The sequence below is a fragment of the Acomys russatus genome, chromosome 18, assembly GCF_903995435.1.
Source record: "Acomys russatus chromosome 18, mAcoRus1.1, whole genome shotgun sequence".
NCBI lineage: Eukaryota > Metazoa > Chordata > Mammalia > Rodentia > Muridae > Acomys > Acomys russatus.
Window position 1 is genome coordinate 37,872,064 of NC_067154.1, and position 12,143 is coordinate 37,884,206.

The following is a 12,143-nucleotide window of genomic DNA, read 5'->3' on the forward strand; positions in this document are numbered from 1 at the left end:
TCATGAGAGAAAAAAATCATTGGAAGATAGGCTCAGCAAGGCAGTAAAGCAATTGGTTTTTCTATGCTATCAGCACCTACTTAACTCATCTGCCAGGGAATAAATGATTGACACATAAGAAGATGTTCAAATCCTGAGACAGATGTTACAGTGCATTCACTTGTAGTAATGATGAATAACATACAAATAACTTACAACCAACAAGATGTGTAAATAAGCCAAACAGGAATTAGGTGAGAAGACAGTAAAATATAGCGGTGCTCTGCGGTTATTATAGTAGGTCAGGAGTGAATCGAAGGCTGAGATTTTCACCCTGCAGGCCAAAAGCTCAGTACACAATTAGTACTGCTGAGGAATAGGGGAGTAACTACCTTCTTGTCTTTCTTCTCTGTCAGGATGTGAGAGGAACTGGAAAGTGATGGAAGTCATAAGCCTCATGGCATGATCTTTACAAGTTCCCCTTAACTGTGTGTACATGAAAAGATTAGTCCCCTTCAAACAACCACCCAAACAATTATTAAGATCAATCTAGATGCTCTAAAATATAACACAGCATTTTGGTCTCTTATCATTTGTAATTGGTTTCAAGTATTTATTTCTTCAGTTTCAATTTTTACTTCTCACTCACCTTTCCAAACTATTTTAAATAAAGATATATGTTGCTATGACATGACAAATCGGAAAATTTTATATCTTTAAAATATAAAATAATGATGAAAAAATACCGAATAAAATTTTAGTTCCACAAATTGTTAAGTCAATATTTTAAAGATTAGTCTTCCAAATTACACACACACACACACACACACAAAAAAAAAAAAAAAAAACACACACACACACACACACAGAAGCATACATAAGTTTTTAAAAGGGCTTAAGATCACTATGGATGTTGGGAACTTAACCCACTTATCACAGCAAATCTATCTCATTGAACAAAGTAATAAAACTGTAGCTGATTATATAGCCAATTCATAACAATAATTAGCTATCAGATTGTCATAGGTTGGCTGTATAATTTACTTTATTCTATATGTCTCTAATTTTCTACCACTACATATAAATACAGAATATTCTGACATGCATATATTTTTGCACCTGTACAAAAAGATTTCAAAAGATAAAATAAATAATTAGAAAAAATTAGAATAGTAGGTGGAAGATAGGATAGGCATATTTAAAACATAATGAGGCTTTATAGACTAGAATTCCAATTTTATATTAAGTGAAACTGACTGGGACTAGAGGGATGACTTAGAAGTTGAGAATACTTGATGCTTTTGCAGAGAACCCATGTGTAGAGAGAACATATTTTGTGTTTTATGGTTGCATTGCATGTCAATTAAAAGACATATGGCCTGTAGAAAAGAGTGAACTAGAAGTTGGGACATCGATAGGCATAAAGGATTTTGTGATAGAGCCAGGTACAGGAGATTCGCCCACGGAGATGTGAGGAGGACAGAAGCGTGGTACCCGAAAAGAGGTAACCAGCCTAGTGGCAGAATGTAGATTAGAATAAATAGGTTATTTTAGGTTAAAAGATAGTCAAAGAAGAACCTAGCTATATGGCCTAGGTGTTTGTAAATATATTTTGAGTCTCATGAGTCATTATTCTGAGAGTTTGGGGTCAGGAGGAAAATATCCCCCTACTATACCCATGTTTGGTTATCAGTACTAACATGATGGCTCACAACATTTAGCTCCAATCACAGGGGATGTTACATTCTTTTCTGGCCTCTGCAGGTACCAGGTATGCATGGGCGTATATGCATTTTTTTCAGACATAATACTCATATACATTAAATAGAGAGGGGGGAATACAAACACATACTTACATACTCATATGTATCTACATATAAACACAAGAAAGAAGGGGAGAGAGACAGAGACAGTGAAACACAGAAAGAGAAAGAGTGTGATCAAATCAGTTCACCTTCCAAATTTGGCCAGAAATATAGTAACAATTTGGGCTAAAGTAATTCTTTACCAACAAGGTAAATCTTAGAGTAAACAGTTCAATTTTTTTTATGCCGATGTGTATAAATTACAAAAACTATTTGGCCCAGTTATCAGAACACCAAATTTTGAAAATCTTGTGTCATTTTTAATTAATGTGTATTTGGAAATATACATCATTGAGGTTAAGGGCAAGTTACTGATTCAACAAATCAACTCACTTTAGAAAATATAGACCAAAAGTACAAGCATGAATATATTACTTCCAGATTTTTTATTATAAACTATTTTATATTTGATCTCTTGGAAACTGCTTTAATTAATAAACAATGCATACAAAACATTACAAAATTACTAAATATCAGTTTCTCATTTGTGATTTTCTAAATAAGAAAGGCTTTTGTTTTATAATACTGTTGAGAGAAATATAAATGATATATTTTAGATATAAAACACAACATTCATGTTATTTTGCTTATATCTCACTTCTTATGAATCTAAGCAATCTGATTAACCTACATATTATAATATTTTTTCTCCATAGGGAAATTGTGCCTGTTTTTGTTTTCTGTTGTGGATATCTGTATGAGTCTATCATATTTTATAACATTTTGTGATTTTTTAAAAAATGAGAATAACAACAAAAGTATATGCAGTTATTCGATAATTCAAATACAGAAGAAATATCAACTTATGGTGCCAATTAAAAAAATTAGGACATTTAAGTAAGTCCTTTATTTAAACTTAAACATTGTTAACACTTAACTACTTTTGAAAGCTAACAATACTTTTTAATGCAAAGTATTAATTATTTCTGAAGAAAATTAAAATTAAATTGATTTAAAATCTGTTGTAAAAATAATGATGCTTAAGATTAACCTCCTATGGACCCTTTCTGGTCTTGCTTTGTGCTCTGAAAAAAATGAATGAATCTTTTCATAATATGAATAAGAAAAGGGATACATTATAAGTCAGGCTCCTTGTCAGTGTTTATGTATCATCATGTTTACTCTTCACAATAGCACTGGGAATTGAGTACATTGATTTCCATCTTACTTATGGATGGTCAAAAACACACTTTAAGATCTTATCCCAGATGCTGATACATTAGCACACATTTTCCAAGTGTTATAACCACTCAGAAGACACTATAAATGTCTGATGAACGATAGAGATGAATAAAGGTTTTTATTTCTCCCATGATACTAGAAAGATCATATTCATTTTGATATTTCTATTCATCACACTCCAGGGCATGCATATGGAATTCACTGTTTGTCATCAGAACTTAGATACCACTAATGTGTGTTAAAGTCAGTGGACTGACATTTACATGGACTGCTCCCGATGAAGCAGATGGAAGAAAAGTCTACAAAGGAAAACAGATGAAAGGGTGAACTTTACAAATTCCACTGTCCACACAGAAAAACACATAGAATAAATTGATTGGAGTTCCAGACACCTGGGGCAAATGATTATGAATATAAAATCAAGGATTCATATTTTTAACAACTCTTTGGGCTTGAAGCTAGGAAGAAAACCACATGCAATTTTAATTTCCTTCAGCAGTGCTATTAGACTCGGCACTCTTTCAAGTCTTCTCCCACATCAGATTTTCTGTCAAAACTCTTAAATTATTCTCAATTTTTGTTCAAATTTTATATCGACAACTGAAACTCCTTGGGTCCATGTATGTAATAACTATTTTAAGGGCATAGGACAAGAGTAAAAAATATTAATATGCCATTTTGAATCAATTTCATTGTTTTATGATGTGTTCATTTATTGTAGTACCTGCCTGTTTAATAACCATACCTAGTAAAAATTTAAAAGACCAATGTGAATACAAAGCTAGAAAACCATTGCAGTGGTTCATGTATGGGTAGGGAGGGGGTTACTGCAGAGACTGATGCACCAACCAAGGATCATGCAAGGTGATGACCTAGACACTCTGCTCAGATTGAGTAGATAGTCAGCACAGTTTCTTTGTGGGTCCCATAATATGGCAAGTAGGGACTACTTCTGACATGGGCTCTCTGGTGCCCACACATGAGGCAGCCTTACAAGGCACAGAGGAAGAGGATACAGGCAGTTCAGATGAGCCTTGATAGGCTGAGGTCAGATGATACGGGAAGGAAACTCCCCCTTTCTGAGGACTAGGGTAGGGTGAGGGGGGAAAAAGGGAGGGAGAGTGGGAAGGCAGTAAGGGGGGCTACAATAGGGATGTAAAGTGAACAAATTAAAAATAAAAAGGACAATACAGGCCGTAAACTTCAAACCCCTACCCAGATCTAGCCAATGGACAGGACATTCCCCACAGTTGAGTGGAGAGTGGGATCTGACTTTCACACATACTCTGGTGTCTCATATTTGACCACGTCCCCTGAATGGGGAGACCTGGTGGCACTCAGAGGAAGGATAACAGGCTACCAAGAAGAGACTTGATACCCTATGAGCATATACAGGGGGAGGAAGTCCCCCTCAGTCACAGTCATAAGGGAGGGGAGTAAGGGGAAAATGGGAGGGAGGGAAGAATGGGAGGATATAAGGGATGGGATAACAATTGAGATGTAATATGAAGAAATTAATAAAACAAAATTAATAAAATAAATAAAAATAAATAAATATAAAAGATATTTTTCTGTACATAAATAAATAAATGGCTTTGAGTGTGTAAAAGTGTCTACTTCAGGAATTTAGATCCCCTAAAAACTGAAACAACAAGTGAAGACACATTGCTAATTTTAACTTTAAAAGCCATTTTCCTTCAGTGAACAGTCTCATAACGGTACAAAAACAGATACAAAAAAAAGTGATGAATAGATAACTTCTGGTTTAAATGAAATACCTATGCCATAGTTATTTTTTAAGAAATGTAATGATTTTAGAATTAATCGCCTAGTATCTGGTTTTTTTTTTTTAGTCTGTGATAAACTGTTAAACAGTGTATGAAATCTATTCCCAGCAAACATATCTACATTATCTATGTTGTAGAACAATGGTTAGACCAGGATATTAAGCTAGATTTAGTAACAAATGTATTCAAGCAAATTTAATATTTTTGTTAATAGTGGCAATATCTTAGAATATTTCTATTTCTAGGTCATCACAACAATATATTTCAGGTAAGGCTGCTGTCACAAAATTATTTGTTTTAAATAGATGAGTAAAACAGCTATACTTCACATTAAATTATTAATGAGCATGTGACCCATAATGTTAATAATCTGAGAAAAAACTCAGTTATAAATGTATTTTAACTTATCACTTCTATTCATACACAGGCATTGGAATCATAGCAGTGTTTATCTCAAAATTCAGGTAGAGTTTGCTTGCATAACACACAGGAAATATCTATTAAGTTAGAAATTTATCTTTGTGGATTACTATTGCATGTTATTCAATAACGCAAATATTTTCCACAAAATTTAAAAAAAGAACTCAAGAAATTAAACACCACCAAACCGAATAACCCAATTGAGAAATGGGGCTTGGAACTAAACAGAGAATTCTCAACAGAGGAGTATCAAATGGCTGAGAAACACTTAAAGAAATGCTCAACCTCCTTAGTCATCAGGGAAATGCAAATCAAAACAACTCTGAGATTCCATCTTACACCCATCAGAATGGCTAAGATCAAAAATTCAAGCGACACCACATGCTGGCGAGGATGTGGGGAGAGAGGAACACTCCTTCATTGCTGGTGGGAATGCAAACTAGTACAGCCACTTTGGAAATCTATCTGGTGCTATCTCAGAAAAATGGGAATAGGGCTTCCTCAAGACCCAGCTATTCCACTCCTTGGAATATACCCAGAAGATGCTCCAGCACACAACAAGAAAATTTGCTCAACCATGTTCATAGCAGCCTTATTCATAATAGCCAGAACATGGAAACAGCCTAAGTGTCCCTCAGTAGAAGAGTGGATAAAGAAACTGTGGTACATATACACTATGGAATACTACTCAGCTATTAAAAACAAGGAATTCCCGAAATTTGTGGATAAATGGATTGAGCTAGAAATGATCATAATGAGTGAGTTAACCCAGAAGCAGAAAGAATCAAATGGTATATACTCACTTATATCTGCATACTAGCCCAAGGGGCATGTCCCACGAAAGCCTTCACTTACCAGGAAACTGGGACAGAGGGGAAGGCATCCTATTAGGACTCTAAATGAGAGACGCATGGGAGAACAGCAAAATAAAAGGATCCAGAGGGTCCTAGAAATCTACAAGTAGAACAATATGATAGGCAGATTTGGGCCCAGGGGTCCCGCTCAAACTAAGGCACCAGCCAAGGACAATACAGGAGGTAAACTTTAAACCCCTTCCCAGATCTAGCCAATGGTCAGAATATTCTCCACAGTTGAGTGGAGAGTGTGATACGACTTTCTCACATACTCTGGTGCCTCACATTTGACCATGTCCCCTGGAGGGGGAGACCTGGTGGCACTCAGAGGAAGGACAGCAAGTAGCCAAGAAGAGACTTGATACCCTATGAGAATATATAGAGGAACGTAATCCCCCTCAGGAACAGTCATAGGGGAGGGGAATAATGGGAAAATGGGGGGGGAGGAATGGGAGGATACAAGGGATGGGATAAACATTGAGATGTAACAAGAATAAATTAATAAAAATAAAAAAAAAAAAAAAAAAAAAAAAAAAAAAAAAAAAAAAAAAAATAAAAAATTCTTAAATTAGTCTTGGGCAATTTTTAATGTCATATTTCATCTTGAAAACAATTTTATTCAAATTTGGTTTGTTAAACAGAGGCATTAATCAGAACAAAGGAAAATTAAAAGGAGTTGTCACATGATATTTGATTTCTAGTGTATTCCTCAGTCTCCTTAGGCTTATGTTTTTAATTCCTATACTCTCTTCAGGATATAAATTTATCCTGACTGAGAAAAGTATATTTTTACTATAGTTCCTGTTCGTATCAGTGATAATGGTCTAGCATCTTGGAACAACTGTTTGGTCCCTGGGAGTAAATAAGTGAAGCACTCCACCTCTCAAGGAAAATCATAAACATGGCTCCTTTTAAAATGAGATCATCCCATAAATCTCTTCTGGTCTATTACAATGTCCTATATCCTTCTTATAAATTGTTAGGTGTACATCTCAGCATTAATGGAAAGGTATGAAGTGTTCTCACTAAGAAAGTGTGTTTGGAGAGATTTAGCCTTTCATTTTACCATCATTTTATAATGTTCATGCCATTAAGGCATGAATGGGCCTTTTTTATTATTATATGCATACTTGGAAGTTTCCTAATAAAGTCACAGCAAATAGTATGCTTTGTCCTCTGTGGTTTTTCTGGAGGGAAAATTACTTGTCTAAGCCTGTCTCAGTTGAGGAAAAGAAAATATCAGTAGTCTTGTCTGGGGATTCTGAGACATCCCTGATAAACATAAAATGCAATTTTTAATTAATTAATTAATTTGCTTATTTATTCACTTTACATCCTGATTGTACCAGGCCATCCATCCTTACCTCCCAGTCCCACCCTCCTTCCCCTTTCCACTCACCCTTCCCCTATTCCTCAGAAAAAGAGAACCTCCCCTTACCATTCCCCTCCCCCACAAATCATCATGTCATATCCCGACTGAGCATGTCCTCTTCCCCTGTGGCCTGGCAAGGCAGTCCCTCTTGAGGAAAGCAATTGAAAAGTTGGCAGCAAAAATCTATGTCAGAGAAAGCCTGAGTGGTCCAGCAGCTACATCTTTGTAGAGGGTCTAGGTCCAGTCCATGCAAGGTCTTTGTTTGGTGCTTCAGTTGCCATACGCCCCTCTGGGCCCTGGCTAGATGCCTCTGTTGGTCTTCTTGTGATGCTCCTGTCACCTCCAGGTCTTTTTCCCTTCTCTCAGTTTTCCCACACAGCTCCCTACACATCACTCAATGTTTGACTGTGTGTCTCAGCATCTGTTTCAAGGTGCTGCTGGGTGGAGCCTTTCAGAGGACAACACTGAAAGGCTCCTATCTGAGAGAATAGCAGAGTATCTTTAATAGTGTCAGAGGTTGGTTCTCTGCCATGCGAAGGGTCTTGGATTGAGCGAGACCTCGGTTCGACATTCGATCAATCTGTTCTATATTTATCCCTGCACATCTTGTATGCAGTGTGAACTTTGAATAGAAGTTGTGTGTGTGTGTGTGTGGGGGGGTTGTTGTTGTTGTTGTTTCCCTCCCTCCACTAGGAGACTAGTCTAGTTAGAGGGTGTCCTCTTCAGTCCTATGGCGCCTGATCCTAGGAGTCTCTGCCTCTCATATCACCCCAGGAAGCCTACCCTGACTCAGGTCTTCAGCTTGTCACAGAGATGCCCCACTACACATAGTTTATCTTTGCTCTACTGGTCTCTTGTCCTCCTACCCAGCTCTCGCCAGGTCTGATCTCCACCCTCATATCTCTCTGTGTTTAGTCTCCTACCTTGTTCCCTCTCTTACAACACTACCTCTGTTTATTCTATTTTCCATTTACAATACTTGGAAGTTGTAGGAGAAATTTTCAGATATACTTAATAACATTTTGTGACAATTGCGGCCTAAATTTACTATAGAGAGAACAACCACAAGCCAAGTAACTTGTTTTCAGGTAGGACACTGCTTCTTGATTTCTGCATTTAAAATTGAAATACTAATCTTCAGTCAGATTTTTGCTAGGTTATTTTAAAACTATCTAAAGACACCATTGTATGCTAAAGACATGGTCAATTTGAGAAAGCAGAATACTGTTAAATCCTTCCATGGATATCATGAATATTGTCAAAAACAATAAGTTCACTGTCAAGACACATGGGGAGAATTATATAATTCACAGTCTCCCTATGATATATCTAAATATATAAAGAGGTCCCTAAAATTATAAGTAAATAATAATGTTCTTAATAAATGGCTATACATTATAACCAGGAACGGTGAAACATGCCTTTAATTCCAGCACTTTGTAAGCAGAGGCAGACATGTAGATCTCTGTGAATTTGAGATATCCTGATCTACATAAGAGTCACAGGTCCACGAGCAGTACATGATGAGATCCTACCCTCCCCCCCAAAAAAGGACTATGTGTACATTGTAATATTAAACTTTATGTTTAGGTTCAAGGCAAGATTCTATACATTACAAAGATAAATATATTCATTAATTTAAATAACACAACAAAAAATTAATGTGTTTACAGATATCTATTCTTTTTTGTATGTGTCTGCATGGTGTGATGACACCACCTTATAAACTAATACAGTCTTTTCATAAAGTGAAATATTGAATGCCATTTGTTAACAGGATACTTGATAACCAGAGAACGTTATTGGTACTAAGTTTATATTTATTAGTTATAACATTGAAGATATGAAGGGAATAAATAACTGTTTTTCAATGGTGGTTCGATAGATTTTCTTGAACATTTTAATATTTGATGCTCAAAATATTTTGGCAAAAAAAGTACAGAAACAGTATCCTTACAACGTGTTTCATTTGAGTTCTTCACGTCTGTTGACCTTATATTTTAGTAAAATTTTAAAATAAAGATATAACAAAATATCAATTCTGTCTCATGAAAAATATTAGACATTTGGGAGTATGTGAATTATTTCTTCTACAACTATCAGATGCATTTTGAAAGCTACTGTCACTTAGATATTTTTTCTGGTTTCTATTATCCCTAAAGAACCAGACATATTTGTATGTATGGAACAAACACGATGCTGGAATTTGAATTCTAAAATGTTAATTAAATAATTAAACATTACTCAAAAAATAAATGGGATGGAGATCACTCTATCGTGAGCTGCCAACAATCTCACCATTCAAGAACTCATGGAATTAGTATTTAACTTTGAGCCCTGCCTTGCAGACAAGGCAAAAATCAGCAAGAAATAAAGAGGCCTGTTTTTCTCTGGGTGGGATAATAGTTGGGATATAAATTGGGTGATACTAGTGAATGAAAGCACAAACAACTCGGCAAAGTTTTTATTGAAGGACAATTTCATGTACCATTTTCCACTATGAAAATGTGACCAAACTGGTTAAAATTTACAAGATATTTTATTGGTAATGAGTAAAATAATCCAGCTGTGCTGTTAAGGAATGCAATGCAGTGGGCATTAAGCCTTAATAAAAAAGTGAAAATAAACTTAATGGTAGGAAAACTACAAGTTGATATAACATGTCAAAAGATGTTTAGTTCCACTAAGAAAATGTTTTGTAATATAATTTAATATTCACCAGTGAGCTATTATAGAAACAATCCAACTGCAAATTGTGTCACTCTCTATAGGCTTCATTATATTTTGTGTCACTGGGCCATTATGATAAATATTGGAAAAGGATGAGTTAAAGGCTCCTGGTTTCAGCAGATCCCATCCCAAGCAGGGTCTGTGCTAATAATAATTTATGAAAATGTCTTAACTAAATCTTGAGGTAGAGAGATTCCCAGTTTTTTGAAAAACCCACACAATGAAAGAGCTTCTAAGAGACAAGCATTAAACATTGTACACAGCATTAAGCACCTACATTTAAAATAATTGAAAAGATATCATCTTAGGCACTTAACAGCACACCTGAATGTTCTAGAACAGCAATATGAAATCACATCCAAAAACTCTTGTACTAAAAGTAATAAAAATAGAAACAGTAACAAACAATATAGGCCAGGTGGTGGTGGCACACACATTTAATCCCAGGACTCTGGAGGCAAAGGCAGGTGGATCACTGTGAGTTCAAGGCCAGCCTGGTCTGCAAAGCGAGTCTAGGAGACTCAAAAGAAGGAAATATAACGACTAAGAAATATTTAGAATTGTTAAACATCCTGGTTCATCAAGTAAAGCAAATCAAAATTACTTGTGCTACGCTTGTAGATCAGTGTCTTGCTCAGCCATCATCAGAGATGATTCCCTCTGTAATAAATAAATAATGTAGAGACCCAGGACTGTAAACTTTGCAACCAGTGCAAAACTTTGGAACGCTTTGTCTTTAATGGGGTATCTCTAACACATAACCTCCATTTAAGGCTCACGGAACCTTGATGATGATGAGGTCAAAAGATTTAGAAGTCAGAGGGAATGCAGGAAATCAAGAAAAAAAAAAAAAAAAGGCTTCTTACCACATCAAGACCATTCACATATGAATGTGGCAACATGTAAAACCACTGCAATGACCTAGGCCTGATGGGCTTCCAGAGCTAATAAACAAAGTGGACACAAGCCCACATTCCTAACGCAGAAACTTTCTTCAATTAATAACCACCAAAAAATGAAAATTGGGGTCTCTTATAGAGTCTTTCTGAGGATACAAACCATTCTTAAATCCAGCCGCCATGTTCAGGAGTAGATGGACAACACAAAACAAACTCAAAGGTATTTTTATAGATTATTTTTCTCATTGTTCTGGGCATCTTTTTTCTTGTAGGCTTTTTTTCCTTTTAATATATAGTATCATTTCAAATTTTGTGTTTTAAGGGATTTCTATGTGTGTGAATGCATGTGTCTCCAGATCTATATGTGTTTCTTAAGCTTTTTCTTTGACTCATTTTTCTGTTTTGTTTTTTTCTATTTTGGTTTGTTTTTCATTTTATCTAATTTAAATTTGTTAATAGTATTATTTTTATGTCTGTATCCTAAAGTGGTAGACAAAGAGTATGCATGTGGATGGGTGAAGAAGTGGAGAGGATCTGAGAGAATTTAGACCAGTGGAACCATAATCAAAGTATATAAAATTATTATTTTCACCTACCTCTAGAAGTGCTACAGTGGTTGCAGCTGTGCACATGTGTAGAGAGGAGAGGGGTTTGCCTATGTTCTGCATTCTAACCCATGGACATCTGAATGATTAGTAACCTAACATTTCCTGAGAAAAGAACGCCTGAGATGACCACTAGTCTGGTGCCAGGGGGCCCAGACAGGGAGCTAGCCTGAGTAGACTACCAGCTAAGAGTCAAACAGGCCTGAGGGGGCCAAACACACCCAAGATAACCCCTGTCCCATGCTGTAATGCACTAGTAGGCAAAACATTCCTGAGATATCCCCAGATATACAAGAGAAGCCAGGCTCCACTAAAAGGAGCAAGTAATTGGTGAATAAATTGAATATAAGTAGGAGCATATGACCAAATGAAGGAAGGCAAAATTGGAGACATAAGGGTAGTGAGGAATAGTCCAATGTGAGTAATTGGTGATGTCACCTAGGACCATGG

At 35.9% G+C, this 12,143-nt stretch overlaps 1 pseudogene; it reads left to right on the forward strand.

Moving 5' to 3' along the window:
• Nucleotides 1-11,694: 11,694 nt before the first annotated feature.
• On the forward strand, nucleotides 11,695-11,796 carry LOC127202413 (uncharacterized; annotated as a pseudogene).
• The last annotated feature ends 347 nt before the right edge of the window (nucleotides 11,797-12,143 follow it).